We start from the raw sequence: 15,622 nt of genomic DNA, 5'->3' as shown, positions 1-15,622 counted from the left end.
TGCTTAACAAATGTTCACTATTCATATATTATCTCATTCCTCCAGCTTTTTTAAGACAAGTGATTTCTTAGAAAACCCTCTGGACTGGATCCTCATCAAAAGAACAGAAAGTTTCAGACAAACTGGAATTCATGACAAACTGGCTTCTAATCTAGAACCAAAACAATTTATTTGCTTTTGGCATAAAATCCATTCAAGTTTTCTTTAAACGAAACCTTATCTAAATCAAGTACATGTGCTTGAGCCCAAAAGGCTAGGTAAAGTCTGTAACATCAGCTGCTGCTTTCAGAAAGTTACTCATCAGATCATAGGGAGGTATATTGCTTTCTTCTCTCATTTAAATTTATTGGGCACTAAAATGTCATAACTAAGTATTCAGGCCCATTTAGCAATTTCTTTTGTTTTATTTTAAGATTAAACTAATTATAGTGATTTAAATACAAGTCGAGTCTGCTGCATTGTTTTGGTGAACTAATAAAAATCCATCTGGACTCTAAGCATGATAAGAAAATAAAAGATACGTATCAATGCTGGAATCAGTTCTTAGGTGCCAGAAGATTAATATGTTTCAATTCCTGACATATCAAATTGTTCACATCTCTATTGCCTTTTTTATAATTCCTTAAAGCTTTAAACATTTTTAATAGTTGAGAAGAATGTATATGATAGAATGAAATAATTCTACGCATACACTTCTCACTTTGTAGCCACTGATCGGTCTTTCTTTGTTCAATTCAGTAAACTTTTACTGAGAGTTACTATGCACTAAGCTCTGTGCTAAAGGAACACTCCGAATACAAAACCGATAGGAGATGGTCCCTGCCTTCAGGGAGGTGAGAGAAATATGCAATGCAAAGAAGTCATTAAAATTGTGAGCGGCATATGCAATAAAGAAATGTTTGTAGGCTACTTGGATTGTAAAATGGTGGTCTCTGCATGAAGAGGACAAAGGCCATTTGGACAGAAGGAAGATGATTCATAGGAAGGATCAGATAATTTTAGAATAAGGGGAAGAGACCTTTCTAGGAAATGAGACTACCATGTACAAAGCAACAGCGACAGGAAATAGGTACATTTAGATTTCCTGAATGTTCTGTTTGATTAGGACATATCTTGGTGTTCTTGCCATTCATATACCCTTGGATTTTGACCTAAGTAAAACCATGCTTTTGATTCCTAGTTCTGGCATTTTCCCAGAATATCACTTCATTAAGTCCTGTTACTTTATACCCAAAGGATCTATCCAAAACATAGCATAAACAGATTTTAATGTTCACCCCAAAAGAGATCAAAACAAACACACAAATGTCACTAATGCACAATATTCCCCTAAGTCATTTCTGAAGCTTCAAGTTTTAACAACCATTTTTTCTGTTTCTCTTTAAATACCATGGGATTCTGAGTTTTTAAATACACTTCTGTATCTCTAATTCTACATCTATATTGAATACTACATTAAATTCTTTTCACTGAACACTGAATGAGTAAAATTGGTTATGGGCTAAGGAATAGAGTATTCTGGATAGGGAAACCAGTTTGCCATGTGGTTCTTCACTCTAAATGAATCTTCTTAACTTCAGGGAAACTTCAGTAGGACCTAAACTCCATTTTTACATAAAGAAAAGGAAAAAGGAAGGAAGAAGGAGAGTAGGATAGACTTATATGAGTAGGTCTGGCTTCCACAAAGAACTTTTTGACAAAGAAAACTGTAAAATATGGGCACCTAAGCATTAGTATATCAGACATCCTAAATGCCAAGGGAGAAAGGAGAATTGTCCTCACTGGTCCTCAGAACATGGTTTGATTAGGGTTCTGAGTACTAGAGCAAATGTAGTACACTTTTGTACCAGCCTTCCCAAAGCTTTAGAAGCACATGGAACTAATACCCTGAATAAAAAGACGGACAGCCTCAAGGATGTAAGAAGCTGCAGTGTGAGGAATGACAAACATTGTTAAAATGCCTCATGAACAACAGATAAAGCATAGGTTGGCAGCAACCAAGATGTCCTTCAGTAGGTGAATAGACAAATAAACTATGATACACACAGACAATAGAATATTATTCAGTGTGAAAAAGAAATGAACAGGGGCGCCTGAGTGGCTCAGTCACTTAAGGGTCCCTTGATTTCGGCACAGGTCATGATCTCACAGTTCATGAGTTGGAGCCCTGAATTGGGCTTTGTGCTGACAGTGTGGGGCCTGCTTGGGATTCTCTGTCTCTCTGTCTTTCTCTCTCTCCCTCACTCAAACATAAATAAATAAACATTAAATAAATAAATAAATAAATAAATAAATAAATAATAAAAGAAAAAGAAATGAACTATCACACCATGTGAAGACATGGAAGAAACTTAAATGCATATTACCAAGTGAAAGAAGTCAATCTGAAAAGGCTACTTATATATTTTTGTAACTACGACATTTGGGAGAAGACAAAACTATGAGACAACAAGAAAGTCAGTGGCTGTGGGGGTGGCAGATTAATAGGCAGAACACAGAGAATATTTAGGGCAGTAAAAACACTCTGTATGATATTATAACAATGGGTGTATGTCATTATACATTTTTCCAAGCCCATAGAATGTAGAACACCAAAAGTGAACCGTAAGGTAAATGGTGGATTTTGGGAGGATATTATGCTTCAATGTAGGCTTATCCTTGGTAAAAATGTACCATTCTGGTGAGTGATACTGATATTGGGGTGAGGGGAGAGTTATCCATGTGTGGGGGGAGGTGAACATGTGTAAAATCTCTATACCTTCCTCTCAACTTTGTTGTAAACCAAAAATTGCTCTCAAAACTACAAAATGTTAAAAAATAGGTTGGGAATGGAAAAATTGAAAAGAACAATTTATAGAAACATGTGAGAACCCCCCTGAGATCTCCAAAAATAATGGAAGAAAGAATCAGGAGAGTAGGTTGGCTTAACTATTCAGTTAGGTAAGAAATTGATAACATTCAAACTATTATTAATGTAGTACTATTTGTACCCACAAGCAAATAGAACTTAAAGAAATTTGGGTCACATGTTTTTACAGCAACAAGAAAGATGGACACAATAATTCAAATATATTCCATGGCTATTATATAGGAGAACATCAAGGATTTCAATACATTTTATCCTGAGAAGAATATTCTAAGGTGGGTATTATCATCCCTATGATTCCAGTGGGGGAAAAAAAAAGAGAGAGACACAAGGCATTTTAAATGCTTTGCTCCTGATCACACGGAGTGAATAGCAGAGCTAAGTTGGAACATAGGCTATTTACCTCAAGTCTCCACCTTTTTGCATAAGATACACGGGCTCAGCTGTTACTTAGATGCATTTCAAAGTGGAGTCCAAAGAAATGAAACCATCAGCCCCCAAAACAGTAGGGAGGAGAACATTCCCAATTGTCCTCAAACCCTCCAAATTAAATTTACCAGATACAGGAAATAAAAACACAGATGTCCAGCGGCATGTAGGTGGTTTGGCTGGTTGAGCGTCAGGTTCTTGACTTTGGCTTGGATTATGATCTCATGTTTGTGGGTTTGAGCCCCATGTCAGGCTCTGGACTTGTAGTGCGGAGTCAGCTTGGGGTTCTCAAATTCTCTCTCTCTCTCTCTCCCTCTTCCTTTGCCCCTCCCCTGTGCATGTGCTGTCTCTTTCTCAAAATAAATAAATAAACTTTAAAAATAAAATGAAAATACAGATGCCCAGTCAAATTTTGAATTTGAATTTCACATAAGAAAGAGATATTTTTAGTATAAATACGTACCAAATATTTTAAACTACATATTCGTTATTTATCTCAAATGTAATTTAACTGGGTGCCCTATATTTTATCTGACCAACCACACTCACTATACTAAATTTTGGTACTCCAAGTAGTAATTTTTATTAACAATATTAAAAATAAAGAAAAATATTTTAAAAATAAAAAAGATTAAAAAATGAAAATTCAGAATCAATATTCTAGTCCATAGGACTACTTCCTCAAAGCATTAGCAAATAGTTATGTGTTCTGTGTTGTTTTCACTGAAGCAACTAGAAAGTATGCTTAGAATTTTCTCTGAATTGTTGAGTAGATTTATAAAACAGAACAAATATAGGAAAAAAAGCCTTTAGAGAAGCTTTAGTTATCCTGTGTACCTCAATGCAAGCTATTCTGGGGATTCTCTAGCATGTGATTCACTCTGAAAACAAAAACAAGAGAAATAATTGGTGTTCACTGAGACTAGTGTTTGTCAACCCAAACCAAGCTCCCATCATCATTTTATCCCACACCAAAAACCAGCTCCTTCTTAACATGTTAGACAAAAGATGAAATCATCATATCTAACAGATGCTATAGCAACAAGGAAATTTTGTGCTTTTGGAATGTAAAATTACTAAGCTTGACATGTAATTAAGAAACGGGTTCACATTGACTTCCTAACATTTAAGAATGTCTAATGTACTCAGAATCCTAGTTTAGATCTGATAAACTCAGCCTCTTTATCTTTATTTTCCTGGAGTTTGGGGGTCTACTTAAAGCAGAGTGGAATCATTCCAGAGCCACCAGCATATCTGTCATGAGCGTGAATTCCCTGGGTGTATGACTGTGTAAGTAAGCTGCATTCCCAGCTTGGCCCTCCCCTTGCTTTGCTTTATGATTATGTGCAAGTTTCACAACCTCCCCATACAAATCAGAGTGTGGGTGCTGAAAGCCTGGATCTTGGGGCCAGACTGTTGTCAAATTTGACTATGCCATGGCATTTACGTGTGACAGAAGCAAATTATTCTGGTTCTACCACACTAAGATTGTTGGGAGGATTAAAAGAACACCTAGGAGGATTCTCTATACATGCTATTTATTTTGTTTTCTTACTTTTGTTTTCTTTCTTATTTTGTTTCTTACTTTCTTACTGTGCAATAGTCCTATTGCACACAATATTGTATGAAGATAAATGCCAATTAATTAGTCTTGTGATTTGTAATAGCATGTGAAATAATTCTGGATCTCAATTTCTTTCCTTGGTGGTAAGATGAGGGAATTTGAAAAAAAAGATTCTTAAATAATTATATGTAAAATAATCCTATGATACTTAATTAACAATTGCTGTTGATCATTGGACAGCATCTTTGGAAGATGATTCAGATGATAAAAAACAAAAACAAAATTCATCAGTTGCTTTGGGGAATTGGGGTAAAGGCCCTACAGCTAAATTCTCCCATTCACTGAGTATGTTTCTGCCCAAGTTTCCCACTCTGTAATTATTCTCCAGCATATTAGCATCTCTGAGAGTCCAAATACATACAGATTATCTATTATAATCCTTGAACTTGTGAGAAAAAAAAACAAAAGCTCTAACCGGCATAATGCTTTGTTCACGTTCAGTCAGCAAGTTGGTTCATTGTGGTAGCCACCACCCAAGATGGGCACCCAATGATCCCACCCTTACACAGCAACTCCTATTGTGTGGGCTTGACTTAGTAATTTGCTTCTAGTGAATATAATATGTGGAAGTGATGATATGTGACTCAGAAATGGAAGTCATAAAGGTCAGTTCTCTCTGTGTCCCACCCCCTACTCACTTAGTCGGAAGCCAGCTTCCAAGTCATGATCACCCCAGTGGAGAGGCTCAGTTGGTAAGAAAGTGAAGCTTTATGCCAACGCCATCTGAGTGACTTTAGAGGTAGAATTTCCATCTCCAGTCAGGTCTTAAGATGAATCATGCCCTGAACAATAGTTGGCCAAACTCATGAGACACTCTGAGTCAGCCCTATCCAGCTAAGCTGCTTCTTTACCCTAGAAACTGTGTGAGACAATACTTTTTAGTTGTTTTAAGCTAGTAATATTTGGTAAGTTTATTATGTGTTAATAGGTAAACAATACAGAGGGGTGCCTGGGTGGCTCAGTCAGTTAAGCATCTGACTTCAGCTCAGGTCAAGATCTCAGGGTTCATGATTTCAAGCCCCACGTCAGGTTTTGTGCTGACAGCTCAGAGCCTGGAGACTGCTTCAGATTCTGTGTCTCCCTCTCTCTCTGCCCCTCCCTGTTTGTGCTCTTTCTCAAAAACAAATAAATATTTAAAAAAAATTAAAGGGGTTCCTGGGTGGCTCAGTCGGTTAGCTCAGTCTGACTTCTGCTCAGCTCATGATCTCATGGTTTGTGAATTTGAGCCCCATGTCTGACTCTGTGCTGACAGCTCAGAGCCTGGAGTCTGCTTCGGATTCTGTGTCTCCCTCTCTCTCTGCCCCTCCCCTGCTCATGTTCTGTCTCTTTCAAAAATAAATAAATGTTAAACAAAATTTTTTAAAAAATATTTAAGAAGAAAAATTAAAAAACAAGTAAACAAAAACAATACAGAGACAGATCTGTTACCAGAGCTTAATGCTTTTGCTGAGAAGATAGCAATTTCTCTGAGTAAAGTATGGAATAACCATTGTTCACCCCTAAGTTTTCACAACAGGTCTGAGCAATAATACAAAGTTGAAATTATTCATTTAAATAGGTATTAGTTTAAATTAGTTCAAAATGGAAGTTGTTATTTCAAACAAGCTCTTTTGGCTGTAAAGAATCAAAGGCACTGATAGTACTTCTTGTTTACCAACCATCCATGGCCACAGTTAACATTTCTGGTTATTTACTCAGGCTCAACCTAATCAGGGCAGACCTCAAATCCACTCCTCCTATTTGGGGTGGATAAACATTTCTTACAAATCCTGTAGGTGACGACAACTCTTGCCAACACCATACACACCAGGTGGATTGGATTCTTTATTTTGTGACAACAAAACCCAGATCCAAAGACTTAAAATAGATTACATTTTTCAGACACAAAACTATTTATATGGCAGTCTTTTCAGGTAGATCTGTATTTTAATCCTGGTTTACACTGTAAGACAACAGACTAAACAGTCACTCCCAGGTCACTGAAAATATATAAGGCTTAGGCAAGCATAAAAATGGAGGTAAAGATGAATCTATGCTGAGTCCAAGTGGCATTATGTCATAACTGGTGAACAGGTAGAGAAAACCCTCCCCAAAGTTGATTTTCATGAGGCCTGAGAGACTTCAAGGCATATTCAAAGCTAACCACGACTTCCTAGATGGAGCAAAAAGACTGAATACAAATGCATTTGGAAAATGAGTGAGCTAGCTTCTGGGAGAGAAAGCTTCCCAGAGAAAGAAGGATGGAAGGTAAAGGAGTTAGAAGCAGTACAAATGTCACAGTTCTCAAGGGAACGGGGCAATTATGACTACGACATGGAGTCTTGATTCACATTGTCTCATAGGCATCGCCAACTTGAATTCATTTTCGGACCCCATGGATAACAGGGGGGACATAAATAAAACACAAAACAACCATCTCCCTAAAAACTCTATCAGATATTGGGAGCACTGCCTTGGGACTCATTTACCACAGAGTACTAAGAAGAGCTATTTTTTCTCCCTTAAAAACTCACCTGCCAACTGTGACACTGACCAGGTTCGGCATTTTGTGGCATGTAGGGCAGAGCACAGTATATGCTAGCCACAAATGTGTCTGCTGGAAACACCCTTTGGAGTATGATGGTTTCCGAAGTGCAGTATAACCCCCAGCAGAACTGTAATGTTTAGGGAACAAACGTAAAGCAACCTTCGGAAACTCCAAGGAAGAGTTTAGATGTGGAAACTTTGCAAAGGGGAAACAAGGACCAGTGAATCCTGAATTACAACTGCCATGGCTCTAGCAGTGTTCACAGGCTGATGAGGTTTGGGAAGAATCAGGTTTCATGTACAAATGTACATTTAAAACACAGCTAAGGAAGGAAAGAAGGAAGGCACCTTCTTACAATGGGATGGATGGACACACAGATGCCTGAACTGCAACTACAAAGCCATAAAGCTTAGTTACTTCATATTACGATCTATATGCATTAGTATACAGAGATTCTGCATTTTTTCAGGTTTTTATTGCTCCTTTAAAATTACTATAAATGGAGTTGCTTAAAATCACACAAATTTATTACATTATAGTTCTGGAAGTCAGATGTCCAAAATCAGTCAATGGGATAAAATCAAGGTGCTGGGAGGTCTGTTTCCTTGTGGAAGCCCTAGAGAAAAATCCACTCCATTTTCTTTTCAGCTTTTAGAATTTGGCTACATTGCTCACCTCATGGCCCCTTCCTCCATCTTCAAAGTCAACAGCGTAGCATCCTGTCTCCTCCCTGATTTCTGCTTCCATGTTTACATCTTCCCTCTTTAATTCTGATCCTCCTTCCTCCTTCTTAAAAGGACCCTTGTGTTTACACTGGTCATCCTGGATAATCCAAAGAAAGCTTCCCATCTCAAGATTTTTTTTTTTAAATATTTTTTAATGTTTATTTATTTTTGGGAAAGAGAGTGGGGGAAGGGCAGATAGACAGGGAGACACAGAATCTGAAGCAGGCTCCATGCTGTCAGCGCAAAGCCTGATGTGGGGCTTGAACTCACAAACCATGAGATCATGACCTGAACCAAAGTCAAACGCTCAACTGATTGAGCCACCCAGGCGCCCCTCAAGATTATTAACTTAGTCACATCTGCAAAGTTCCTTTCACCATTTAAGATAAAATATTCACAGGTTCTGGGGGTTAGGACATTAACATCTTTGGGGATCTGCTATTCAGCCTACTACATGCATGTATAGGAGCCATGAATGTATACCTCATAACAAATCCCATCCTCTTCCATTTTTGTGGTCTTTCCTGGGGTAAAATTTTTCTTGTTCACTTACATTACTTTCCTTTGTTTTAAATGCTTAAGCTCTTTATAGCAACTTGACTAAGTTCACAGTTGTCATATTTTGGTTTATCTTACACAGAAAGGGATATGTTAAGCTGGCCCCTTGTGACAGTATTCAACAGTATTCACTCAGTAAGCAACCTTTGATTATCTGTTGTATGGCAGATTAAGTACTCAGCATTAGAGATACACAATGTACATGCTAGAAACTCTCCATCTCCTGGAGCCATGTCAGGCTCAGGGCACCAAAGAGAACATTAGAAAGCAAGATGAAGTTGTTGATCATAAATCTCATGACAACAATGACACACACTTATATGGTACCTTCTATGTGCCAAGTACTATTCTAAGTGCATTGCATGTGTTAGTTTACTTAATAGAAAATACAGTAATCCTGAGAGATTGTGATTTTATTTATTTTTAATTTTTTTAATGTTTATTTACTTTTGAAGGAGAGAGAGAGACAGAGCTTAAGCTGGGGAGGTGCAGAGAGAGAGGGAGACACAGAATTCAAAGTGGGCTCTGGGCTCTGAGCTGTCAGCACAGAGCCAGAAAAGGGGCTTGAACTCACGGGCTGTGAGATCATGACCTGAGCCGAGTTTGGACACTTACCTGACTGAGCCACCCAGGCACCCCTAGAGAGATTGTGATTTTAGCTTCCTGGAGTTACCTATCTGGACATCTTGTTTACTTTATCATACAGACACTCTTGTGCTTAAAACTTCTATCTCTGGGGCACCTGGGTGGCTCAGGCGGTTAAGCATCCGACTCTTGATTTCAGCTCAGGTCATGATCACGCAGTTTGTGGGTTTGAGCCCCATGTCAGGCTCTGCGCTGAGTGTGTAGAGCCTGTTTGGGATTCTCTTCTTCTTCCTCTCTCTGCACCTCCCCTGTTTGCTCTCTCTCTCTCAAAATAAATGAGAATAAACTTTAAACAAACAAACAAAACATCTATCTCATGACTTGATATCCTGCAATTTTCTAGATCTTTGAAAAGAAATTATACAATTTTAGTAATATACCTGATTCTTAAACATCTTAGGTTATTTAGGATACACTCATTCCCCTCTCCTGCAATTCCAGCAAGTTCAAGAGAGGATCTATCCTTAGATAACAAATTAGAGAACCACTACTGGTTCTAAAGGAAATAAAAATATTATTGTTTTTCCCCAGTGGGAGGGGAAAAAAAAGCGTTCCCTTTATTTCACCTGATGATTCTTAAAAGTTGTTACCTTAAAAGTGAGTTTTAATGATCCCTGGTCTGTGCAACAAGAATCCTGGGATTTAGCCCTAACTCTTTTACTGACTAGCTTACTGTGATCGTGGATGAGTAACCTCTCTGGGTGTGACTATCTTCATTGGAAATACCAGTTTGTACAAAATGTCTCCTCCAACTCTAAGTCATCAGCAGATTATTTCTTGCTAATGGATATAGAAAGTTTTGCTAATAATCTCAAGTTAAATCCTCTTTTTAATATATTACACCTAATTTGATTTTTAGCCCAGTGATTTTCTAAGGGCACATTTGTTTTCACTGGCATAGAAAAACAGATATTATTTCTAAATTATGAAATGCCATGAGGATCATCTACATCGACTCAGTGAGTACACAACTATATGACTCCTACAGATAAGCCAACATTTCAAACTATTCATGATTGCTCTCTTTTCCAGTGTGGTTTTCCCATTATCACTGCTTTTTGAATATAATATCATCATCATTAATTATAATTATGCCTAATCTGCCAGCTGGTGATTATTTTTCCTTCTTCATTTTTGACTGTTTTTATATTTTGATTTTTTCTTTTTAAATTAATCTTCCCATCTAAAGTATGTTTAAAACACATAATAGTCTTCATATTGCAAAAAGTCTCCACAAGCCCAGCTTCCAAGGGGACATATATATGTGTAAGACTAAAGAACATTGAAATCGTTCTGTTTCCATTGCTCTCATCTCAGTCTAGCACTTGAACTTCTGTGCAAATCAGTCTTTCCTTAAAGTGTTTCTATCTCTCTTGTCCCAATACAGTCATATAAAAGGAATCCCCTTTTTCAGCAATATGGCTGTGCTTCATGAGCTCTTTTCGAAAGACATTGTCTGATCTGCTAACACTAAGGTAACCACGTAACATTTCTGTGGATGAGGATCTGACCAATTACACATTTTCATAGGCCTACTATGTTTTTTTTCCAGTTTGAGAAATAATTGACATATATCACTGTATAAGTTTAAGGCAGACAGCATGATGGTTTGACTTACATATATTGTAAATTGATTACAACATGTTGGGTAAACATCTATGTTCTCACATAAATACAATAAAAGATTAGAAAGAAAAATAGGAAAGAACTTTTCTCTTGTGATGAAAACTCTTAGGATTAACTCTCCTAACACCTTTTCCATATATCATACAGCAGTGTCAGCTATAGCCATTGTGTGTACATTGCATCCTTGGGACTTACTAATTTTATAGCTGGAAATTTGTACCTTTTGTCCACCTTCCTCCAATCCAATCCGTCCCTCCACCCACCTTCTGTCTGTGGTAACCACAGGTCCAACTCTTTTTCTAGTTCTTTTTTTTTTTTAATTTTAAGATTTTACATATAAGAGAGATCATACAATATTTGTCTTTTCTGTCTGACTTATATTCACCTAGCATAGTGCCTTGAAGTTTCATCCATGTTGTTGCAAATAGTAGAATTTCCTCATTTTTTATGGTTGAATAATATTCCATCCCAATCTACACACACACACACACCACAACTTCTTTATCCATTCGCTAAGGTTCTTTCCATGTCTTGGCTATTGTAAATAATATTGCTATGAACATGAGGCTGTAGATATTTTTTCAAGTTAGATTTTCATTTCCTTTGGATATATTCCCAGAAGTGGAATTTCTGGATTATATAGTAGCTCCATTTCCAACTTTTTGAGGACCCTCCACACTGTTTTCCAGAGTGGCTGTACCAATTTCAATTCCCACCAACAGTGCACAAGGATTTTCTCCACAGCTTCACCAGTGTTTGTTATCTCTTTCTTTTTTCATTCTCACAGATGTAAGGTGATAGGTCATTGTGGTTTTAATGTGCATTTCCCTAATGACAAGTGATCTTGAACATCTTTCCATGTACCTGTTGGCCTTTCATACATCTTCTTTGAATAAATGTCCACTCAGGTCCTTTGCCTATTTTTTAATTATTTTTCATTTTTTTATTTCTATAATTTTATTTATTTTTTATTCAGGTATAATTTACATACAGTTTTAATTAGTTTCAGGTGTACAATATAATGATTCAACAATTCTACTTATTACTCAGTGCTCATCATGATAAGTGTACTCTTCATCTCCTCCATCTATTTCATCTATTCTTCCATCCATATCCTTCCCCTCTGGCAACAAAGAGTTTTGTTTTCTATATTTAAGAGCCTGGGGTTTTGTTTGTTTTTGTCTTCTTCTTTATTCATTTGTTTTATTTCTTTATTTCCACATATGAGTGAAATCATATGGTGCTTGTCTCTGACTGACTTATTTCATTCAGCATTATATCCTCTAAATCCACTCATGTTGCAAATGGCAACATTTTATTCCTTTTTATGGCTGAGTAGTATTCCAGTGTGTGTGTGCGTGTGTGTGCGTGTGTGTGTCTTCTTTATCTATCCATCTATTGATAGACACTTGGTCTGCTTCCATATTGGCTATTGCAAATAAAGCCTCAATAAACATATGGGTGCATATATCTTTTTGAATTAGTGTTTTTGTTTTCTCCAAGCAAATACCCATAGTGGAATTACGATATCATATGGTAGATCTACTTTTAATTTTTTGAGGAACCCCCTATATTGTTTTCCACAGTGCCCACACCAGCTTGCATTCCTACTAATAACGCATGAGTTTCTTTTTTCTTCACATCCCTGTCAACACTTGCTATTTCTTGTTTCTTTGATTCTAGCCATTCTTATAGGTGTGAGGCTATATCTCATTGTGGTTTTAATTTGCATTTCCCTGATGATTAGTGATTTTGAATCTTTTCATGTGTTTATGGCCATCTGCATGTCTTCATTGGGAAAATGTGTATTCACGTCCTCTGCCCATTTTTAAATTGCATTATTTGGTTTTTGGGTGTTAAGTTGTATCAGTTTTTTATACATATTCTTCATATTAACCCCTTATGAAATATATTATTTGCAAATATCTCCTCCTATTCAGTAGATTGTCTTTTTGTTTTGTTGATGATTTCCTTTGTTGAACAAAAGTTTTTATTTTGATGTAGCCCCAGTAGTTTAATTTTGCTTTTATTTCCCTTGCCAAAGGAGACATATTTAGAAAAATGTTTCTAACAGCTGATGTCAAAGAGACATCTAGGAATCTTATGGTTTTCTTCTAGGAATTTTATGGTTTCAGGTCTCAAACTTAGGTCTTTAATCCATTTTGAGCTTATTTTTGTGTATGGTATAAGAAAGTCATCCAGTTTCATTCTTTTGCATGCAACTGTTTTTTTGTTTGTTTGTTTGTTTGTCTTGTTTTTGTTTTTTGTTTTTTGGTTTTTTTGCCAACACCATTTACTGAAGAAACTGTCTTTTCCCTATTGTATATTCTTGCCTCCTTTGTCAGAGATTAAATGGCCATAGAAGTATGGGTTTATTTCTGGACTTTCTATTCTTTTCCACAAGTCTATGTATATTTTTTGTGCCAGTATGATACTGCTTTGATAACGACAGCTTTGTAGTAGATCTTGATATCTGTGATTGTGATACCTCCAGTTTTATTTTTATTTTTCAAGATTGCTTTGGCTGCCTAGGGATTTTTTTGTGTTTCATACAAATTTCAGGATTATTTGTTCTAGTTGCATTAAAAATTCTATTGGCATTTTGCACATTTTTAAAATTAGATTTTTTTTTTACTATTGAGTTGCATGAGTTCTTTATATATTATCCATATATATATATATATATATATATATATATATATATATAGGATATATGGTTTGTAAATATTTTTCCCATTCCATAGGTTTTCTTCTCACACTGTTGATGGGCTTTTTCTGTGAAGAAGCTTTTTAGTTTGATGTGGTCTTACTGATTTCTTTTTTATTTTGTTGTTTGTGCTTAGGTGTCATATCTAAAAAAGATGACCAAGACCCATGCCAAAAAAAATTTATTACTATTTTCTTCTATGAGTTTCATGGTTCCAGGTCTTATAATTAAGTCTTTAATCCATTTTGAGTTAATTTTTTTGCATGGTTTAAGACGGGGTCCAATTTTATTATTTTACATGTGAATATTCAATTATTCCAATACCATTTATTGAAACACTATCTTTTCTTCATTGAGTATTTGTGCCTCTCTTGTCAAATATTAGTTCACCATATATGTGTTGGGTTTATTTCTGAGCTCTCAATTCTGTTCCATTAGTCTAATTGTCTATTTTTATATTAGTACCATACTGTTTTGATGACTATAGCTTTACAGCATAGCTTAAAATCAAATATGATGTCTCCTGCTTTGTTCTTCTTTCTCAAGACTTCTCTGGCTATTCAGAACTTTTGTGTTTCTGTATAAATTTTAGGAATGTTTTTTTCTACTTCTATGAAAAAACACCATTGAAATGTTGATAAGAATTACATTGAATCTATAGATGGCTTTTGGTAACATTGACATTTTAACAATATTAACTCTTCCCATCCATGAACATAGTATGCTTTTCAATTTATTTGTGTCTTCTTTGATTTCTTTCATTAATGTCTTATTGTTTTCAAAGTAGAGACATTTCATCTCTTTAGTTAAATTTATTCTTAAGTATTTTGTTTTTGATGCTATTATAAATGAGATCAATTTCTTTTTATCTTTCAGAAAATTCCTTAATGCATAAAAACACTCCTGATTTTTGTATGTTAATGATTTATCTTACTGAATTCATGGATTAGAGCTAACAGTTTTTTGGTTGAGTGTTTACAATTTTCTTTATGTAAAAATTATGTCAGTTGAATCAGTAATCAAAAAACTCCCAACAAACAAAAGTCTAGTACCAGATGGCTTCACAGGTGAATTCTACAAAATATTTAAAGAATAGTTAATATCTATTCTTCTCAAATAGAGAAATTCTTCTTTATTCCAAAAAATGGAAATGGAAAGGAAACTTCCAAATTCATTCTATGAGGCCAGCATTACCCTGATACCAAAACCAGATAAACAACACAAGAAAAGAGATAACAAGCCAGTATCTCTGATGAATATAGATGCAAAAGTCTCAACAAACTACTAGCAAATCAAATCTAATACATTAAAAAAGTCGTCCACCAAGATCAAGTGAGACTTATTCATGGGATGCCAAGGTGGTTCAATATTCACAATCAATGTGATATATCATGTCAATAAGAGGAAAGATAAAAACCATATAATTTGACAAAGTACAACATTCATTCATGGTAAAAGCCCTCAGAAAGTAAATTTAGAGGGAACATACTTTAAAATAATAAAGCCTTTGCATTAAAACCCACAGTAAACATCATATTCAATGGGGAAAACCTGACGACTTTTACTCTAAGATTCAAAATAAGACAAGGATGTCTTAACCTCACCACTTTTTTGCAACATAGCACTGGAAGTCCTAGACACAGCTGTAAGACAAGAAAAAGAAATAAATCCATCAAAATTGGTAAGGAAGAAGTAAAACTTCCATGATTTGAGCCGCCATGTCATGATTGAAAATCATGATGACATGATACTATATGTAGCAAACCCCAAAGAATCCATCAAAACACTACTAGCACTGATAAATGAATTCAGTAATGTCTCAGTATACTAAATCAACACTAATAATGAAGCAGCAGAAAGAGAAATTAAGAACACAATCCCATTTATAACTGCACCAAAGATAATAAGATACACA

Source organism: Panthera onca, chromosome C2 (assembly GCF_046562875.1).
Source record: "Panthera onca isolate mPanOnc1 chromosome C2, mPanOnc1 haplotype 2, whole genome shotgun sequence".
Lineage (NCBI taxonomy): Eukaryota > Metazoa > Chordata > Mammalia > Carnivora > Felidae > Panthera > Panthera onca.
The sequence above is the reverse complement of the archived record's forward strand: the minus strand, read 5'-3'. Positions refer to the sequence as shown.